At 40.0% G+C, this 14,418-nt stretch overlaps 1 protein-coding gene across 1 annotated transcript in view; it reads right to left on the reverse strand.

The window, feature by feature from the left end:
* The window catches only part of GRM3 (glutamate metabotropic receptor 3), a 379,631-nt gene that overhangs the window by 20,365 nt on the left and 344,848 nt on the right, over positions 1-14,418 (reverse strand). The gene's annotated exons all lie outside the window — the stretch shown is intronic.

Consider the following 14,418-nt stretch of genomic DNA (forward strand, 5'->3'; position numbering starts at 1 on the left):
GAATATTTGTACTTACTCCCACACCTACTGTCTCTGTAAGTTTCCCATTAAACTCTTAAGATTGTAAGCTCTTCAGGTAAGGGATTTCCTTTCCCATTGTCTGATTTTGCTGCACTTATTGTATAATTATAATTCCCTGTACTGTATTCTTTGTGAAGCGCTGAGTACACTTTTGGCGCTATATAAATAAAGACATACAATACAATACTTTAAAAACAAACTATACAAATGACCATTACTGTATTTCAAAACATACAGTTCTAATTTTGTCAACTTGAGCAGTGTGACAGCTTTCTCAAACTAGTGTTACTATGCCTGGCTTAAAATAAAGAATACAAAGTGAAAAAACAGTGAAACCCCCAGAAATAGGTAAAGTATTTTTTACTTATTGTGTTGGCCACACATGCATGTTGTCTACCTCCATGAGATTTCCATTTTCACAATCTTTACGTTTATACTTGAAATAAAGAAAACATACTGAATGTGTTTTGTTTGTAGAAGACCTGGAGAACAGGACCATGGAAAGCACTGCTCCAATAGCAAAAAAAAAAACGGGGATCCAGACAGGAAAAGTTTATGACGGGTAATTTACAGGTATTCACAAACCGGAACCACTAGCCACATTGAGTTGTCTTGTAAGTGTTTTGTTACCTGCTTTATTTTAAGAATGACAAGTATCACTAACTAACACATGCAATCCCGAGATGTCTTCAGAGTGGAATATTTGTATTTGTCTACTGTAGGCAGATACATTGCTGGCAGAAAGGACTCTTGAATTAGAGGTGTCAAAGCAGCAGTGACCTCTCCTTAGCTGCTCTTAAATGCGTGGCAGAGTCAGAACTGAGCATGCAGCTGTTACAAACAGAATTCTACCAGCTATTATATTGATACTCAGGGATACCATAAAAGCAGGAGGCATCCTATTAGCAACTGACCTGAAACCAGGCAGGACATTGACCACCTGCCATACCAGTAATCACTGCTATTAAAAGCTGTCTCTCCATGCAAATGTAAAACCGGCCAAGAAAGTGGTACAGATGTATAAACCTTTTCTTGGTTTGTTATTGAAGAAATATGAAGAATATGTAGTTAAATGGACAGTCACAGTTATAGGTTCGCCGATGTTTCACTCGAACCTTCAAAAATGCGAGAACGTTCGATGGAACCTTTTACCCGTAAACGTTTTGTTAAAATTGACAACCGTAAAGCGAAATGCTACATTTTTGTTCTAATTTCACCAGGGTGGATTGTGCCCTGAAATGGGCGAGAGAGAGAGTAGGGCCCTTGATTGGCGCCAACATGGTATCCATAGTTATGAATTTGTTATGAATTTGTTATTTGTAAATGAGATTAGTGTATAAAAGGAGATATACACAAACTGTGACAATCCCAAAGTGAAACATGTAGTAAACATTAAAAAAAGGCTATGAATGAAACAAAATATTACCAAGAAACAAAATATTAGATTATTATAAGTAAATGAAAGTGAGTACAACATGTCATTGTCATGCCAGCAATATATAGATTGTAGGAAACTGGAAAGAAGGTGTATAAAGACCGTAGATTAATATTAGTCATCACAGTCCATGAAAGATAACAAAAAAGTTCAATGTCATATTTTTTATTAATGTAGTCCCAACATTATAAACAAATCCTTTGAAGAGAGCCTAATAAATTGGGATTACTAACAGGGATGTTGTTATCTATCCAGCACAAAGCCACAGGGAAATTAAGGGACTAGTCTATGTTCATAGTCCACGGATCACCTGTATAAACAGTGACATAGAACACTAATTAGGAATACTGCCAGAACCTGGTTACAAAAGTCATGTCAGTATGAAATTTGGAGATGAGTGCACAAATAGTATAGTAATATGTATTGTTGCTTGTGAGGTAATGAATCCTGGCCAGTCACCACACATATCCTCAGATTTACGCATATCAATGTCCCCTGTACAGCCGTGTCTCTCATTGGATGAGGAGGCAGTGGGGAGCGTGAAGTGGCAAAGTACCTTCCTATATGGGCATCATTGTCCTATGCAGCATTGTATCTGGATTGGTCGCTTGGCGTTCTCTCATGATACACCAATCTAATATCAATAGTGTAGACACAACCCTTTGCTGTGAACACATAGCAGGTTGGATGTCGTAGCGAAGTACCATCCTAATAAGATCATTAGTGGAGTCAAATCATCAATATTCGGAAAAAAAGCAAGTACGGTATACGTTGGCTCTCACTCCCACCTACAAGACTTCTCTCATGCTGCCCCCTCTTTCTGGCATTCCCTACCATGTACCATCAGACTCTCCACCAGCTTACATACATGTTTGTCTCTATTTGTATGTAACTCTATTTATGTAATCAGCAGATCTTTACACTGCGCTGTGGAATAAGTTAGTGCTTTACAAATAAACAATAAAAATACAATTCTTTTGATCATATAAACTGTAGAAGCTGAACAAACCACATCCACCGGTGACTCAAATGAGCTTCCATTATTAGGCATTACCACGAAAAGCTCAAGAATGAGGCCCATAGAAAAATAATGGAACCCTTAGTAGGTGACATACGTAGAGCTGCCGTGTGAGCTGGAAGAGAGGATGCCGATACAGCACTGCTGCAGTCAGTGCCAATCATCCGAGGACTCAACCCGGAAGTGCGGAACCTGAACAGCGAGACGCAGAGTACACGGAGGAGGGGAGCTGAGAGAACGCCGCCGATTCCCATCCCTTTTAAAGATTTGACACCATGTGAGTGTTGAATTTTACTTGTTTATTGTTACTATTGTATTTTCTTCTTTATTTCTATTTTGATCTGCGCTCCATATGACCTGGAAGTCTGCACATTGGGATTGGAAAAAAGCCATCCACACAAGGGTTTGAGCTACAATCAACACTATTTCTACAGTATATACACTGGTTTGCTATACACACCTGCCTGGGTGTGCTACACTGGCGACACACTTTATTCGAGCTCGGCTAGTCCCACGAATTCGGGTATACCCGGGTGTATTGAGGTTTGTGACTGTTTTCTGCCCGAGTGCATTGAGGTATTTTCCAGGCAGGGATTGAAGCATTTTATTCCCGCTGGCTGCAATACTGCACAGTATATATATATATACTGCATTACAATTCATGAATTTATGCCATCTGGTAGACACGCGAAGCATTGCAGCCTATTAAATCCTAATCATTATCATTTAACAGATCAGCCGCCCATCAGCCAGGCATGAACCCAGGCTGGGAAGGCAAATGCAACGGGGCTTGTCAGAGGTGAGGAGCGGCGCATTCCAGGTATCTGCCAGGTACATACCGGGTATTTGCTCGAATAAAGTGTGTCGGTGCAGTATGTTCACTACATTTGTAGCTCACGTCTATGTTAAATAGTGATTAACCTATTCACAATTTATTTATAAAATATTTTACCAGGAAGTAAAGGTTGAGAGTTACCTCTCGTTTTCAAGTATGTCCTGGGCATAGAGCTAAGACAAATAATACATGGTTACAAATACAGGTACATAAATGAACAGGGTACACATTATATACAATACATTGCATGCACAGTTAAAGAAAATATATATTATAGGCTTATGTAACAGTTACAGACCAGATTAAAATGTGCCTTAGTTTTGAAAGAACTTAAACTTAAACAATTAGTCACTTATTGAGCACAATTTATTTGAAATTGCACTTATTAGGCTTAAGCGCCACTGATAACACTGTGTTCCCCATAGAAAAATAAAAACATTGCTCAAACCAAACTATGAAAAACCCCATACATATAAAAGACACGTTTTTAATCAAGCTGAGTACAATTTGTCTTCAAGTGAGATCAGTTTGCTTGAAAAGGAAAAAAAAAAGTGGAGTTGTATAAAACTCAATGTAACCTGAGGCTTAGGGACTTCTTCAGCTCTCATAAAGCTCAATTACAGAATAAATAAATGAAAAAAAGCTGCAACTTTGATCCTTTCTCAGAAGACGGCTATTAGGACGGACCTCTGCAAGATTGTCAAAAATGCCAAATATTCGAAAATTGGCGAATATTAGATACATTTAATTGAACTTTTTAGAAAATTAGAGACTATTTAAAGATATTAAAACTTTAATAAATATATAAAAGAGATCAGTGTTTTCTCCAAAAAATGACAAAGGAAATTAAATGTGTACTATAAATGTGGACAATTTTGCTCCCATTTTTGACCCTTAAAGTCAGCCATTTTTTAAATCTTTTTAGCAAGTTTCGACACATGCTCCCAGCTCTATTATTTGTATGCAGAGAGCTATAAAACAAAATGGGACACATTTCTCCAATCTCACATGATCCTAATTTAACGCAATAGATAGTCTAATGAGAAACAATAAAATTATCATAAGGGGTGTCGTGTCGAGCCTTAAACAGTAGACAAGATGTGACATGGCAGCCATCTTGGAATGAGGAATTCTAACCTGCTGCTGTTGCAGATAGACACAACTCTATGCAGCTCCTGAGGCAAAGCAATAAGTACTCTGTTATGTTAAATAAATACGTTTGTTTCATACTTACCTGTGTCTAGCAAGTGTACTTGGAAGAAAGTAATGAATTGTTTCAGTATAACTGAGAATATAACAATGGGGACGAGCAGTGAATTAGAAACCCAGAATTAAGGACAGATAACTGTTTCAAGACAAGGTAAGAAAATGATAATACATTTATCAAACAAAAACAGCAGTTAAGAGTGAGTATAACTGAAGATTTAAGGCCATGATTATACCTAAAAACGCATGTGGCATCGCGTGTAGTGATGCCACGCGACGCCAAAACAAGTAGCACACTCAGTATCCTTACTAACTGAACCACTGTATATACACATAGAACTGTATGTACACAGATATAGACATATATACACACATACACACGTATACATAAACATTTCAATTCAATTTCGCATGTACCCCCCAGAATTTGTTTCGCAGTGTAAAATCCACAGACGGATTTGGTCGGTTTAAATCCACGCGGATTCATCAAAAACTGCCATTGGATGCAATCCGTCAACGGATTTGTAGAATCCAAATCCACGGATTCAGCAACTCACTGGTGGATTCTAACAAATCCGTCAAACAAATTGCTGAATCCACGGATTGGATTCTACAAATCTGGAATCCGCGGAGTGTATTGGCCATATTAATTAAAAAATCCACAAAATGCGAATCGCCCTTTTTGAGATTGATCCGCTGAAATCTTCGGACCAAGATCTTCTGCAGATAAAAATCCGCCCCAAAAGTTCACCCATCTCTACTCATTACCCCTTCAGTAATTGTAAAATGCGCATCTTATACAGTATGGCTGTGATAAGTGATCTCCCCATGTCTGTTATATTCTCTCTGTTTAAAAAAACAAAACAAAGTTGCGCGATTTTTGCTGAATGTTTTTTCACACGGAATGTGTGATTTCAATAGACGACATTTTTCAGAAACTGAAACTCTTGCAGAATACGAGATCACAACTCCCCTCCCTAACTCCCCTACTCCTATAGTCTTGTCAAAAAGTGTCACAGGTCCCAAATTCTGCATCGGATGTAAAAAAAAAAACTGTTCTTGCAAATGCCGCAACTCTGCCCCGAAAAACGAAGCAGTGAGTCAAAACGTATGTTTTCTACAATAATAAGAAAAAATAGATGTTCCAGGGCACTATGGAATTATCCAAAAGAGAATTTATTCAATCATTAAACACAACGTTTCAACCAACTGCATGGTCTTTTTCAAGTGAAGATAGAATCTACTGTATCTTCACTTGAGAAAGACCACGCAGTTGGTTGAAACGTCGTGTTTAATGATTGAATAAATTATCTTTTGGATAATTCCGTAGTGCCCCGGAACATCCATTTTTTCATATAGTTCTTGGAATTTTCTTAGACAAGTATCCCCTGGACCAGGAGAACCGGTAACTGCAAGTATATTTTTGTTCATTAAAGTGTGCAGCATTACATCTCTTATGTATTGTATTCTACAATAATAAAACATTGACTGCTGTGGGCTGAGCTGGCTCACCATGATATTGCTGCTTACTAAAAGGTGGCTAAGATGTGTAGGTGTTGGTGCAGATTTAAATGGCAGGTTTACAGTATGTAATACATGGACATGAAGTTGTTCTCAAAAGCATAGCAACAAAGCAACCTCTCTTCTCTTTTGTATGTATTTATTCCAGGGACCACCTCAATGTTGTCATCGTGGAATAAAATATATATTTTCTGCTGCCATTTCCCATTATCTAGCTTATTATCCCTAAACACCAATATCCTTTATATGAGAACATTTTAGATGTCACCACATACTAAAAAACAACATTAGTCTTAGAAAAAAAAGTGCCACCGCTAGATAAGAGTGATAAATAATGACCTTTTTTTTAATAATAAAAGCAGCATCATTCTAGTACGCAGACAGTATTCTTCACGCTATGGATATTTTAATGTGAAACACTATAATTCCAGCGATAAATGTTCTCATTATCCAGACTACACGAACTATATTTTACCTATGCCAAAGTGTAAAGTGCATCACTGATATATCTGTGCAATGATTGACAACAAATACCTCTTCTTGTAACATGTTTTCATACAATGTAGCTACTTACAAATAAATTGAAGTTATAACTGCTAATGTACATTTTCTCTAACCTTTTCAGTCCTGGAGATCCAGCAGCACCAGAGTGCTCTGGACTTCCAAAATCGCTTTGGTAGCAGTCTGTCAGGACACCCACGTACAGGGACTGCTTCAACCTAAGAGGCTCTTTGGCGGTCAGCCACGCTGACCGAAACACATGACCTCCATGGCCTATAAGGCTTCGGATATAGTAAAGGCGCGCGTGCGTGCGACGGAGCGCATGGGTCATGCCCGCCTGTCGCCTGAGCATTCTGTGGGCTCAGATCACTCACGACGGGGAGGCGTGGTGGAGGCATGGTGGAGGCGTGTGGTGACGTCACAAGGCTGGTTCGCCCTCATTGGCTGAACCACTCAGGTGACGCGGCCGTGATGCGGCCGTTGCATGAAACATCACTTTTTTTTGTCGGCTCAAAATTCTGACGCGCGGTCACTCTTCCTCACTCGCGCGGTCGCGCGCACTATGTCCGGCCAGATAGAACAGCTGTATTTTGTTTGTGCTGCGCGTGCCATCGCTTGGGCCATCGCTCGCACTATGGACGCAGCCTAAGAGAACACCTCTCAGAACTCCTTGCTTAACAATAGCTTTGCTTGCTGGAGTGAGGTTGTGTTGCTCCCTTGCTGCATTGCCTGCTATTAAATATCCTGTGACTTCCTGTTTCCTGATCCCGGCTTACCTCTGATTTCCCTCTGCCTGCTATTGAACTGACCCCGGTTCGTCCAACTATTCTTCTGCTTGCTGCCTGCCTTCCTCATGGCTTGCCTGACTACCTCTTTTGCCTGCTCCTCCTGGAAACTTTCCGCTGGCCATTGCACCGCTGATTCAGAGTCCAGACTCCAGCTATCCGTGATTAGCCGAGGTGATTCTGTACTACTGACTCTATCCGGGGATATCCCCACGGAGCCTTGTACAGTCATATGGTCGTTGTCAGCCCCCTGATGATGAAAAGTGGAAGTGGAGCACCCTCCACTTCTGTTTCAATTGTATTCTATGAGATTTCCCTAAGAAAACAAGAAAAACATGCATGACTTGCCTGGTAAGTCACATGAGCCCCATAAATGCCAGGTATGTTAACAGAGCACTGCAAAGGTTAACTAGCCAGTGCTATGATCAAGTTAATTATTACACTGCAGTTGAAGACTTGGTAACCATTCCCGCTTTACTTGATTTATTCAGAGCAAGACAAGTGGGGGAATGTATCAATGTCTCAGCTGAAAAACTGGAGCATATGTATAAGATTTATCAAAGCACAACATCTATTGCCAGTGCTTCACATGGCACTTTTTATTTTTGATAAATCTGAGGCAGTTGTTTGGCTCCAGTTTTGCTCCGAGAGACTTTATCGTAACACAGACTTTGGGGGACATAGATGAAACCGTCTGGACACACTGGCTTCTTAAGTCTGAACTTAACAGCACAGAGTTGACAGATCACGTACAGAAGCAGAAGAAAAAAAGTTAGGGACTCGCAACTGAATCTCTCTCACTCACTCACTATCTGCCGACTTACGCTTATACATATAAGGAAATCCTCGCTCAGCCTAAATGAACTGGAGTAGGTGCTCCTCTGGGATAAGTTCAAAGAATATACTACACAGAGAAAAGAACGTATCTGGAATGATGTAAGAGGATTTAAAAAAATAACTTTTAACTGATTATCTTAGAAATAGTTGAGGATCAGAAAAAACGATGCTTAATAAGAACAACCCCCAAAAAAGAGTGACTAAGTAAACCATGAACTGTGAAACAACAAATCAACTAAGTCTGCTGTAATCAAATACACTGGTGATATATCCTACTGTGCTATAGATAGAGGGGGTTAAATCAATCCCTCTTGTATATATAATTATGTTGGTGGCGTACTATGTGACCTCCTATAGTAGTTTGATAGTGTCCTAAAAGGTCAATCGCTCAGCTCAGTATAGATCTATATTAAAATATAGATTAATGTGTTGAGGAATGCAATGTTATAATGATGATAGATCAAGTAATCTGAGCGTAAAATAGCTACCATCATTCTCCATGGTGGAGCCCAAGAGTAAAATCACTAGCACCTAGCTAAAACCTAAGGTCAGTAAGCCATCAGTGCCCTGCTGTAGCTAATAACAGGCCTATACGGACAGGACCTGTGACCTGTTAATGTAGCCAATTCTGTATTCATTTAACAAAAAACATCCGTAGCAGACACAAGTTGTGAGTCTAAAAGGATCTGAAGATGCTGTGAAATGACAGATTCAAATTGTTACAGTGAGTGATTAACAAAGCAATCAAGGTAAGTATTAGATAGATAGCCTGAGGCAGTCGTATACACCTGAGAGTGACCATGTATTCTGATAGTGTGGATCGCGGGAGAGTTTGAGCAAAAAGCTGACAATACTGGTCTCCCTATCTTGATAATAGCTTGTCCAATCCTGTCTCAGTGATCCTGGGTAGCTTCACGCTACAATGTATCCCTTTAACTCTATCGCAGAGTAATGCTCGACTTGACGGGCGTGAATAGCATAAACTATGAGACGCTGCTGATAGCCACAACTAATAAAGGTAAGGGGACATCTATGGATATAGTGAAGCCGTATCGCGTAGCATGGGTGCTGAGGTGAGTTAAAAACTGGGAGGTAATTACTATTAATTAATATTAATATCACAACTGGGAGGTAATTACTTAGACAGCATCTGTACAATTACCTCCCAGTTGTGATAGGTATCCGTGATCTCAATTAACACCTATATTGCCAGGTCAACCACTTTTGCAGGTACACTTACTAAGCCAGCTATAGATATAGGTAAAATGTACTGTGGTATCTATCGGGATTTGACTCATTATGTAAATAATTATTCTGACATAGATATAGATAATATTTGGTAATAGTCATTAGATGTGTCTTAGAGAAGTGGTGCCATAATGCCAATTGTTTCCTGTTGCTGTTTATTTTAAAGTATTAGTGCTGGAGATCAGGAATGACAGAGTACATGGAGAAATTAGTTAATGATTAATACTGACATACTTTTACATAGTTTTTGTTACTCTGTCATTACTGATATCCAGACCTAATGCTGTAAAATGTACATACTAAAGTCGAATCTCAATGATACCACAGTACATCTTTACCTGTATCCATAACTGGCTCAGCAAGTGTACCTGCAAAAGTGGTTAATCGGGCAAGATAGGGATCAATTAAGATCACGGATAAAAATTAGCGATGTGGTAAATTCCTACCTATCACCACTGAGGAATAAGTAATTAGCCTGAGAAAGCATCTGAACATGCGAAACGCACACGTCGGCAATATCAGGCGATAGCTTATGTCACTGAGGTTAGTAGACCACACTAAGGCGTCCATGTAATGCCGCAGCCCACTTTTTAAACTCACCTCAGCACCCATGCTACTTGATATGGCTTCACTAGATAGCAACAACTAATATAGGTAGGGGGACATCCGGAGCATCTCAGAGTTTGTGCTGTTCACGCCCTGTTAAGTCGAGCATTACTCTGTGATAGAGTTAAAAGGGATACATTGTAGCGTGTACCCAGGATCACTGAGAAAGGATTGGACATGGTATTATCAAGATAGGGAGACCATTATTGTCAGTTTTTTGCTCAAACTCTCCCGCGATCCACACTATCAGAATACATGGTCACTCCCAGGTTTATACGACTGCCTCAGGCTCTCTGTCTAATACTTACCCTTTTTTCTCCAAAGTTGTGTAAGAATCATCATAAACTTTAAATAAATCAGCATAGTAACACAAGAGAATACTGAGTGCAATTATTTTCTCCCTCTCCCCATCCTCTCCCTGATCCTTTCTCTCATCATCCTTCCTCAGCTCTCCCCCTCATCACCATCATCATATTGTCCCCCTCATCAACATCCCCATCAGCTTCTCCCTCTCAGTCCCCTTCATCAGATCTCCCCCAGGCCCCCTCATCATCATCATCAGATCTTCCCCAGTCCCCCTCATCATCATAGCTCTCTCAGTCCCCTTCATCAGATCTCCCCCAGTCCCCCTCATCATCATCATAATCATCAGATCTCCCCCACTTCCCCTCATCATCATTAGATCTCCACCTGTCCCCCTCATCATCATTGGATCTCTCCCAGTCTCCCTCATCAACATTAGTTCTCCCCCAGTCCCCCTCATCATCATATCTCCCCCCCACCAGATCTCTCCTATGCCTACCTGTGGTTATGGAGATGGTATGCGGTGGCGGGCCCCCGGTGTTAAAGGACATGCAAGCCGGTAGAATCATCAGCATTAGAATCAGTGGCAGAGCAGGACAGCACGTTGTGAGGAGCGCCCTCTAGCAGCAGACACCGGAAGTTAGAAAGACCCCCGGGTCAGACTGCTAGAGCACCTTCCTCCCTTGTTGTCCTGCTCTGCCACTGATTCTGATTCTTCTACCAGCTTGCTTATCCTTTAACACTGGGGGACCTCTGCCGCATACCATCTCCCAATGAGTGGGGGGGGGGGGGGGAGGAGAGAGTGGGACCCCAAGAGTGCAGATTTAAGGACCGGCTCGGCAAACTTGGGAAATTCTAGGAACAGGTTTGCATGAACCTGCTGAATCCCACTACTGGTTCTCTCTCTTGTCACGGTCTTTCACAGTTTCTGAACATGGACAGAGGTACAGGAGAAGAGTCTTACGAGACTATATCCTTTACAGATCAAGACACTGCCTGGCATATTTGCTAAGTGGTGCTTTGCCAGCTCTTATGGCCTATTCGTTTGAATTAGCCATTAGGTGTCTTTAGATGCTGAATGGGGTTTTATGGAATAGCAATGCTTAGTAATGATGGGCCTATTTGCTTAATGCTGTCTTGTGGGGAGCAAGGGGATTTAATTTCTTAGCGGTACAAGAATGGTATACTGTAGGGTAATTCTTGTTCTGCGGACATGTGGACAAGTAACCCCAGAGTCAAGGACGTGTACCATAATAGTGATCACTACAACAAAAAATAAAATTCTTCCATAAATGAATGTCGTAGGCAAGAGAAAAAAAAAGAAAAAATGAGAAATATAGACACAACTATAAAATATTTCATTTGAAAAGAGTATTATACACTCATGTATAACAAAGCAAGATAAAATGTGAATAGAACAAAAGAAAGAGATAAAAAAAAGAACAAAGAGAGAAAGAAACTCGAATCATACAGCATACTGCTGTATCAATACTGCTCTGCCAATTTAAAATGCATAGCACTGAAACGTTTTATAAAAAACTGATGAACCTTTTCAACATCTGAACTGTAAAGCTGATTAATCAACATTATAGGCTAAAGCAGTAAAATTCCAGGCATTATTGAAATCCCTGCTCTCTGATTGGTTAAAATTCCGGGCATTATTCATTCAGTAATGCCCGGAATTTTTGCAGCTTGCAATGTGTTTATTTCCAATGTGTTTATTTCCAGCCAATCAGCTTTCAGAACAGCTATGAGACAGGGTAGGGGATTGGTCAGGAGGCAGGCACAGCTCTGAGACAGGGCAGGGGATTGGTGAGGAAGTAGCAGCCAGGCAGTGACTCCTCCCCCTCCCTCTGTGAACAGAGCTGACAGATTCAGTTGAATTGTGGAGGGAGAGAGGGTGCGTGTGTAGCTCCAAAGTAAGTAAGTGGCTGTCTGCAGTTTGTTTGTGGCTGCAGTTTGTGTGTGTGTGTCAGCAGCAGCAGCAGCAGCAGCAGTTTGTGTGTAGCAGCAGTTTGTGTGTGTGTGTGTGTGTGTAGAGCTGATGTGTTGTGTGTAGAGGTGCTGTGTTGTGTGTAGAGCTGCTGTGTTGTGTGTAGAGCTGCTGTGTTGTGTGTAGAGGTGCTGTGTTGTGTGTAGAGTTGCTATTTTTGTGTGTAGAGGTGCTGTGTTGCATGTAGAGGTGCTGTGTTGCATGTAGAGCTGCTGTGTTGTGTGTAGAGCTGCTTTGTGTGTCTGTGTGTGTGTAGAGCTGCAGTGTGTGTGTGTGTGTGTGTGTGTGCATGTGTGTGTGTAGTGCTGCGGTGTGTGTGTTTGTGTGTGTGTACACACAGAGGGGGCGGCAGTATGTGGATATAGAGAGCTGCAGTGTAAGTGTATATGCGGTGGTTTAATGTATTTACCATTTTATTTGAATTAAAAAAATCTATATAACTATACAAAAGTCTCTATTATTTATGAAAAAAGTAAAATAATTTCGCCTATAATAGTAATAATCCCCTCAGAACAGGGCATTACTGGCCAATAATGGCCTCGGGCCTTCAACTCTTCCCGCCAGGGCATTATTGGTCACTAATGCCCTGTTCTTCGGGGATTATTACTTAACTATAGTATGGGGTGTTTAGTAGCGATATGGAGGGTACAGTAGGTATCACTCTGAAACAGCAACTTTGAAATGATAAAGCTAATAATACTAGTTGTGGAAGGGAATGAATGTCAGTATGTTTTCAGTATACAATAGAAACATGTAATAAGCCTCAACAATCACAAATCAAATAATTTGGAAGGTCCTTAAAGTTCAATAAAATATTAATGTTAATTCTAGCTAACGGGATGTCATTGTAATTAAGAGCTCCTGACATGGTTAGGAAAATAAGTAATGTAATAATTAAATCCTACCAGTCCGTTCCATAGCAATGAGGTGTTACTGGATGCATAAAAAGTACATCACCCTATGGATGTTACCTTTTCAGTATATCGTGACTATCATGAACTCTTTCTACTTGAATGATCATCATTTCTATAAGCTCTCCTAGCTCAGCATGTAATTTATTAACATCATTAGTAATAGAGGTGCAAAACAGGAATTTTAGAGATAAATAGGAAAATGAACACGGATCTCTGTATGCTGCACTCTCTTTTACAATAAATTTGTAATGATAGATTTATTCATATATAACCTTTATTAGGTATATTTTAAAATATAGTCAGAACTTTTATAAAAAACACAAACAAATTAGTGACAATAATATAAACATACTGTAGTGAATAGCACAAATAAAATTGTGATTATACCGAGGGCAATATTTAGAATGTAATGTTGATTTTTAATTTATAAACGTAAATGTTGTGTGCATGTAGCAGTCATGGCTTGTATAAACCCAAGTTGCCATCGCTGAAGTAGTTATATATCAGGTTGGCATAAATGTATGGATGCAGCGGTTGTTTTATTATATTGTACTTGTTAGGATCAATATAAAGGTGGAATATATATATTAAGCAATCTGTATTGGTTTATATCTTCAATATTTGCTTTTTAGATATTGGTTAAGCAATATTCAATCTTGATGTATTATAAATGATATCTGCTCAATATATATATATATTTTTGATGTTTTATGTGAAATAATCCCTCAATCATTGAGTTAATATGAAGGTTCCTGTATACCATGTAGTTTGTAATGGACTATATTTATGAGGAGTTGTTCAGCATATAGGTAGAAAGTTATTATCATTGTCACCAAGTAAGTAAGATAAATACAATTGTTAGTGTTACTTGTTAATGTTACATGGTACAGTATTTATTTCTATATAATCATTCAGTATGCTGGGAACTTCGGAGTACCTGTCCTTTTTTGAGAGATAGATGTAACGGGTATTCCCCCATACAATCGCATATAATGTGTGTGTGCGGGGAACTTAGTGTTACCAGGTGTGGTGCGTTACCTGTTAGGCTCACAGGGGGCCTAAGCCTCCGCCACGGGGAGCCTGGGGCACGAATAGTAATAATAAGAGTAACCTCGTACTCGGTGCAGCGCCTCTACCTGCGATGGCTCCCACCAGAGGGGGAGTGATCCTCTCAGGACTATATATATATAGATCA

This window comes from Ascaphus truei, chromosome 5 (genome assembly GCF_040206685.1).
Source record: "Ascaphus truei isolate aAscTru1 chromosome 5, aAscTru1.hap1, whole genome shotgun sequence".
NCBI lineage: Eukaryota > Metazoa > Chordata > Amphibia > Anura > Ascaphidae > Ascaphus > Ascaphus truei.